The sequence below is a fragment of the Drosophila yakuba genome, chromosome 2R (assembly GCF_016746365.2).
Source record: "Drosophila yakuba strain Tai18E2 chromosome 2R, Prin_Dyak_Tai18E2_2.1, whole genome shotgun sequence".
NCBI classification, from domain to species: domain Eukaryota; kingdom Metazoa; phylum Arthropoda; class Insecta; order Diptera; family Drosophilidae; genus Drosophila; species Drosophila yakuba.
The window spans coordinates 9,445,369-9,453,191 of NC_052528.2; the positions used below are offsets into that span (position 1 = coordinate 9,445,369).

General features: G+C 43.0%; 1 long non-coding RNA gene across 1 annotated transcript; it reads left to right on the plus strand.

The window, feature by feature from the left end:
- The first annotated feature begins 1,101 nt into the window (after window positions 1-1,101).
- LOC120321118 lies at window positions 1,102-6,155 on the plus strand. Its single transcript, XR_005560685.2, has 3 exons — window positions 1,102-3,643; window positions 4,396-5,251; window positions 5,311-6,155. It is a non-coding gene; the product is annotated as an uncharacterized LOC120321118 (long non-coding RNA).
- The last annotated feature ends 1,668 nt before the right edge of the window (window positions 6,156-7,823 follow it).

A 7,823-nucleotide genomic window follows, 5' to 3' on the forward strand; every position in this document is an offset into this window, starting at 1 on the left:
AGACACAGTGGGCGCCACAACCGCAGGGGAGGAAGGGACGGGACGGGACGGAACGGATGTTGCAAGAGTGGATGGAATCCGAGAGGTCCGGACTAGAAGGTCAGAAATTAACTTTACTACTGACACCTTGACAATATTTTCAACGACAGCAGCTGCCAGACATTAAATAGGCAACCGCAGGACACCGAGGAGCACATGACATTTGACATTGCGTGCATTGCATAAGCTTAGGCGCTGGAATAGACCAAAATCCAGGGCCATCTGACAACTGTATAACTGGTCGCAGTAGCAGGCTTCGACTCGGTGTTGACTTTGGCAGACAGCGCGCTGAATTTTCAATTTTATTTGCAATTTCGGCTTGCAGCTCTCGGCGTTTTTCTGCTGAGGCAGCGGGGACGTCGAGGAGCGAAATGGCCTCTGCAGCAGGAGCAGCTGGATCAGCAGGCCAAGTGTCAAAGGTGTCGACGTGGCCAGAACTCCAGAACGTGCCTATGTCAAATGCGGTTAGGGGATTTATCAAGAATACTCGTAGTTGGCAGCGAAACTTTATCAGCGTCACCTTATTGCGACTCACTTAAATGTATTGCAACACTCTATTTAAATTTTAATTGGGACAAGTAAGTATGTTCAAGGTAACTCAAGAATTTAGGATTTCTTGCATTGATCATTCGGAATAATAGAAAATTAAATCAAAATGATAACCTATGTGTAATGGAGTGATAAATGGGATCAAAATACATTTGCCTGTAGGCCATTGACTTTTGCGCAGCTGGAAAGCAATTGTGCCGGCCGTTTTCAGTTTCCACACATTTATTTTCGACCATCCATTTCCCATGCAGCCATCAATTGGCTGCAAAATTACGTTAGAGATGATATCAAGAAAAAAATCTTCTGCATATTCAGTTATCAGTTTTTGCGTTACATGCAGCACCACCCGCCGTCATTCTCGGATGCGTTCATAAACGGATCGAGCTGCCAAATGCTGCCGGATGATGCGAAGGATGCGGATGCGGATGCGGAAGCGAGCCATGAATCAGGACACTAGGAGCGGGAAAGCCATGGAAGCAGCTTCTGAGTGGCTCATTCATTATGCCAACGGCAGGCGCTGGTCGGGACTCTTAAAGTATTATGCAATAAGTTAGCTTTTCCAATATGAGCAGCGAAGTGCCAACGGCATATGGCAGTTGGCAATTGGCAAACCCTGCCTGTTGCTCGTCTTCTGCGTCAAAGATGCAGCATATTTATTTTGGCCAGGCTTTCACTTCGTTTTTTTTACATTTCGGGTTGAGTCAAAGCGTTCGCTGACGCAAGACTCTAGCTTAGTCCCCCAAAGACACATGAAAAACCTGATTAAACTTGTAAAACAAGCCCGTGGTAAATGTTTTTAAATCAGTAATGTTAGTCCAAAACTGTGCTGTAATTTTAAAAATTACCTTAGCTCTTACTTATTAGTACACAACTCACAATTTGTATTTAAAAGCCGACTCTCAAACCAAAATTGAACGCGCAGTTTTTGCGAGTGTGTTCGCCTCCAGACTTCCCTGCATAAGTGATTGCCGGCAACGTGGCGTATGTGTAATTTGTCGTTGCTAGTGCACAGCTGCTATCAACTTTGTTACACTGCGCACGGAGACAGGGCAAACTGCATTAAATGCACATTTGTTACGCAGCCCAAATTCTCGGAAGGCTCCTTGTGTCTATCAGGATGTATTTGCCTGTGTCGCAGGGAACACCTGGACCGAAGGAGGTTCTCTGCCGCATTTCCCCAAAATTCTTTACTCGTCTCCGCTTTGTAAATTGGCAATTTATTTCACTGCCTGCAACGTCAATGGTCTAAACATGTTGTGGCAAATTCCTCCTTTTATCGAGTGCAGCACAAAGCGACAGTTTTACACATGACGAGGCAGCTGTGAAAGACGATCAACTGGAGCATATTTGCGAGCAAACTAATTTGAATTTTCGCTTGACGCTCTATTTTAATTTAAGTTTATTTGCTGGCCGGCTGGCCAATTCAATTTGATTGATTTGTGAGATAAGGAAAGGTCCATTTATTGGCCATTAAAGCAGCATAATTGATTTTGTGCACTTTTTTCAGTTGATTGTATGGACAGGTGATCCCCAATTTTCTATTCAGCAAAAACATGTAGTTTTCCAAATATAAATTTTCACTCCCAGTTCAGTGTGTAAAAAAGTGCTCAATTCGAAACCTAAAGAGAACCATTTTAGGTAACCAACTACTAATAATGGAACAAGCAAGTCTTTAACAACTAACTTATATGATCAGATGTGGCTAAAATATGGTAAAAATTGTTAGCGAAACATAAACATTTAGGCAGCTGGAGTCGACACAAGAGAATGCGTATTCATTTGGGAGCCGGAAGCGCGGTCAAAGCATTTTTCCGGTGCAGGAAAATAGCTGCCCGCTATTCCATTCCTTCTATCCCATCTACTCCATCCTGTAGCCGCGGGCCCACCTCATTATCCGCACGTACAGAGCGAGGGATGTACGGGCATAATGTGCATGCATTAGTCATATATCTGAAACAGGCATCGCTCGATATGGATGTGTGTGGATGCGGACGAGGATGCTTGGGGCGTCGAAAGCGGGTATAATGGGGATTCTCACGCGTTGGAACAATAACCTAAAAACGCGAGTCTAATTAGGAGATCCACACACTCTGCAAATTTGCATTCTCACAATCTTGCAGCCTGCGGCTGATTTGGATAGGACATAGAACAAAAGCTATACTCGTATGTATATGCAAAACACAAGCGGAAGCTGCCAGGAGTAACATTTTCGTTAACGATGGACTTGGATGTATATATTTAATGTACAACACTTTAAATGGCTTATAAACGAGTTGATCGAAGTTGTCTGGAGAAGTTTTGATGACTAATGTGGTAGAGAAAGTAAGTTAAGTGTATTTGTTTTAGAAGAAACCTTGAATACTTATATTTAAAAAATCTGTTAAGGGTTTGAAAAAGAAGCAAGATAAGAAACTAAGCAAAACAAAGAATAAGTAAGCTGCTAGCCTGGCCAAAACAGATTTCGGCCGCGTTGACAATAATTCAGAGCATCGCGAAACAGTTGCTAAACTTCGAAAGCTCAACGCAACTTGTCTCGTAATTTTTATTAATTTTACACCATTGGAGGCTGAAAAGTTTATACATTAATTTTGGTTCTTCCGGAGTCTTTTTTCTCATTTTTTTCCTCACCAGGCTTAGCGGCTGCTTACAAGCGCTTTGGCTTGTCCTTTGGGGAGGATTCTCGAGCGGACTTTGCAGGACTGGGGATGGAGGAAGAAATTATAATATAAAACTTGGAACTTTTTTGTTGCAGAAGACACATAAAAATTGTTTTTGTACTTTTGTGCTCTACTTAAGCGGATGTGGCGGCCTGGGGTCCATTGTGGATATCCGTTTTAATTAGTCGACGGGCACCGGAATCTCAATCCGAATCTGAGTCTGACTCTGAATCCGAATGCGAATCTGCATTGCAGACAATGCCTCAGGAAGCGAAGGCAAAAGTTACCCTTGCCATAACTGTGAAATGTGCGTTGACAAAAAAAGTTAAGCAAGAGCGAGTTGCGGTGCAAGGAGTCTTGGGAAAGGACCTTGGCTTTTCTTCTGCTTACATGAAATTGTATGTGTGAGTGTGTGTGTGTGAGTGTGTGTGTGGGAAATCGTGTGAGGATGGGCGGACGAGACTGAGAGGAAGTTCAAGTGATGTGCATAATTTAAATGAAAACGTCATCGCGGCTTTCGCCAGCCCATTGCACTCTACTCTACTTCTGCATTTTCATTTCCTCTGAGTGCGGTGCACTTGTGTGTGTGCGGTGTGATGCTATGTAAGTGTGTATGTATGAGCCGGAAGCAGGACTCAGGAACAGGGTCAGAGGAAAGCCCGAAAAGTGCACTGCGGTGGCCCCAAATTGAGTTAAATGGAGCGGGAGATAACGAATGGTGCCAGGAGACACAAATGTCCTGGCGAAAAGGGATTGGATATAAACTTGATTAACTAACTGGGAGCAAAGAAAATTAAATCAAGTTAAGCAGGTGCGGAAGGCAGTACTCGTATGTTAATTTGATTAAGCCTTCCTGAATAATAGTGTTTATAAAAACACTCCACTCTCCGTTAATACTCCAAAGTTTTTGAAAATGAACCTTTTTAGATTTAGACAAAAAGAAATACGGAGGCAGTTGCCTGAAATTGTACTAGTGGTAACGTAACATTTTAAATGTAGATAATCACACTTTTCAATGGCATAGTTTCTACTCATATGATGAAAATCTGTTTAAGTTGCATTATAATACGATGTATTTTATAGAACAAAAAAGACAATGAATTCTCAACAAGAATTAACCAGTGCCGGAATTCTCCAATTCGTTTTGCAGCATTCAGTACGACAACTACGCCGAACTCCAATCAAATGAATAAATTTGCAAATATAAATAAAGGACATGGCGCTGGGTTGAATAAATGGAGAGATGAACTTTTTTAAATTGCGTTAAATGTTGATCCATGGAAAACGAATTGACGGCCCAGTCAACGGGCAGAAAATATTTAACGCCATTTTTATTTATGACATAAATACGGCCCAAACATATTTCATGGTCCGCCCGAGCGCGAACAAACTGATAGATACAATGCATTTTCGAGTGCTCCCCGTGCGATTGGCTCTTTCTTTTGTTCCCACGCCTGCAATCAGGCCTCCCTGGGGGCGGGCTCCTGGTGGGGGCGTGGCAGGACGAGCGGAATGCATTTGATGGTCGCCTGTCAATGCCAAACAACAAAAGTGCGGAGGAAAGGCGATTGAGGTGGCTGGAAGCCAAAAGAAAAATGTTGAAAAATGTGCACGGCTTCGATGGCTGAGCAAAAACGGGCAGATAAATTTATATGCAACCTCACACACACACACACACACACAGTGGCGTACAAAGGCAATGCGTATGTATATATATACTATACAAGCAGATACACCTACAAGCATAAGCCCACATAAAGCACTCAGGGAGCAGAACGGGCCTGCATTTAACAATTTATCTGCAGCTGTCAAAATTAAAACCCCATACGGCTCCACAGCTGGGCGAGCTTCAAAGCCATAACCATTGCGATGGACATGGCTGTGCGGGGGGGCTTGTGAGAGGGGTGCCGGTGCGGCGAACCACGACGAGTCAATACCCGTGGCAATCCGTGGCCAGCACTCGTCCAGGACACATGGGTCACTCGAAGAAATGAATGTGATTTTGGGTAATTTCGAAAACAATTTTTAAGGTGTTTCATTGCTTCATTCTTTTCTTTCTTTTCAGGAGAAATTAATAGTCAAGGCTAAAAACATATTCGCCAACATGACAGCGGTTGAGTGTTTGACTAAACTCTAAAACTCTAATAAAATATTTCAGAACTTGCGAACCACTGTTTATAGCGTGAAATAAAACGTTTAAAAAATGTAGTAACACTCTTAGGTGCTAAGAATTTACATAGCTTAATAAGGTATTTCCGGCCGAACACAATGGCATTACTTCCGATTTTTCAAGTGCACTCAAAAGTCAGCTGCAGGCGGCATTGGATTTGAAAAAAGAGATGGGAACATCGCAGAGCAGAAAAAGAAAAAGAAAGGCGCGGCGGCAAGAAAAGCGCAGCTCAGCCCAAGGGGGTCACACAATAATGCCGGTCACAGGATAAGCAACCAGGAGCAGGAGCAGGAGTACCAACACACAGAGCCAGCCACACAGACGCTTACACCCGCAAACACACACAGCCACACCAAATACAGACAGACAGACAGACAGTCAATAGCAATGGCGTGGACTGAAGCTGACTGTAAAAAACGGAAATGGGGCAATCATAAATTTACACAGATATGCAAGTGCCTCGGCCCCGGTTTGTGTGTGTCGCTGTGTGAGTTACTGTCTCCACCCACCGCCCACCACCCACTCAACCTGATTTCCAGCCAACTTCACCCACCAACTTCAAGCAACTACAAACAAACAGAATCGAGCAGCGAAACAACAACCACAGCAAAGGAAAGTACCGGGTGGTCCTTCAATTGTCGATGAAGAGCACCCTAGCCAAAAAAGGAAAAATACAAAAAAATAATGGGTTTATTTTAAAAGACTCAAAATTGCGTTAAAATGTTGATAATGTTATTTAAAGTCTATACTTATTTATTCCGTACTTACTAAGTTTGTTTTGTCTTATTTATATATCTTAAAAGTTTTATAAATATTTAGTGGGCTATTGCAAATTGGTCAGAAGTCTTCATTTATTTATATTTGATTGGAAAAGGTATTTTTGCACTTTCTTTCATAGATCATATTTAAGGCATATCTTTCGGTAAGTGCCGTTGAATGCTTAAGGTTGATTTAATCTTTTTATTTTTTTTAATTCTTCAGCGCTGAATTCGAGAATCCAATCGTATCTATTACCTAGTTGGAAATCGTAAGTATTCCACGAATTCATCACGAATGCCAAGTTTTGGAGCTTCCTGAAATTCGGCTTGCAAATGGCTAAGCTTTCGGTGTGTGCGTGTTGGTGTGTTTGTGTGTGTGTGAATGGGTGAATGGGTGGGTGTGGTGCCGTGGCTTTTGGTGCGTTGCTTGTGGGTGGGCCTTGGTGGCTTTCAGTGGGTGGTTCGGTCATGGAAACGACTTCGATTTAATGCGAATGCGATGCGTTGTCCGACGACTGCCCCTGAATGGATTTGCCTTTGCCTTTCCCTGTGCATTTCCCTTGGCCTTTCCCCAACTGCGTTTTCCAGAACATCCACATCCACAGCCACATCGACCCCTCAGCCACCCATCCATCCATTTTTTGCCCTCTGCGCTCGCTGAGCTGAGATTTGTGGTGCGGTGCAAATAGATTTCTAGCGCAGAACATAAATAATACTCACACAAACACACTGGGTTCTCGTCCGATCCAAATGCGAGTGCGTTTGTGTGCTGTGCTTGATCCTCTTCCTCTGAAACCGAAAAAAAAAAAAAAAAATCGCAAAAAAGGACGAGCAAATTCTGAAACCAAAATCAAAGTGTTTGCATTTGTGAAAATCGCACACAAAGGAGAGCGACAGAGCGTTTTGGGGCGTAACCGGGAAAGGGGCGGGGTTGTGCATGCAAATATCCTCAGAGCGCTGGCAAAACGTTTGACATTTGCCATTTTGCATTTCCATCCCCAACGAGATAATGTAACCTCCATGGGCTGACTCCTTCTGTCTTTCTCAGGCGTAGATTTCTCGGCCTGTCGGATTTCTGTTTTTTGGATTGCCTGGCATAATGATGGGCACACTCGTTGTTGTTGCCTTCTACCAGCAGTGCGATTTGCATTTTCCTATCGCCTGGCCACATTCTTGTCTTGCCATTCATACTTTTCTCGTTTCGGGCCCAGAAATTTATGCAACCCAGCATTTCGGCCACTTTCTCCTTCGGACTACATTTTGGGCTTCATTAGTGAATGGGGTTGGGTGTAATTAGTACCTAAACCGGGCAAACATTTCTTCGGCTTGGAACTCATTTTTGTGTTAGGCATCCTTTTCAGGCACCGGTGCACGAGTCATAATTTTCAGCTTTCAGCAATTCCTTGCACACGATGAGTTAGAATTGCAATCAATGATTATTTTTAAAAATTGGGATCCTTAATTGGAAAGAGCGGCTTACTTCTGGAATGAATGTAAATTATTTTGCCTTTTTCCATTATTAATATTCCAGACTGAAAAACTGTAATTGAAATTAAATGCTGTAAATAAAAACGGACATAAAAACGGTCTTTATATTGCTTGAAGATCTTATAAAAGTGACTGGCTCAAAGTTGAGTTGAACAGCACAGG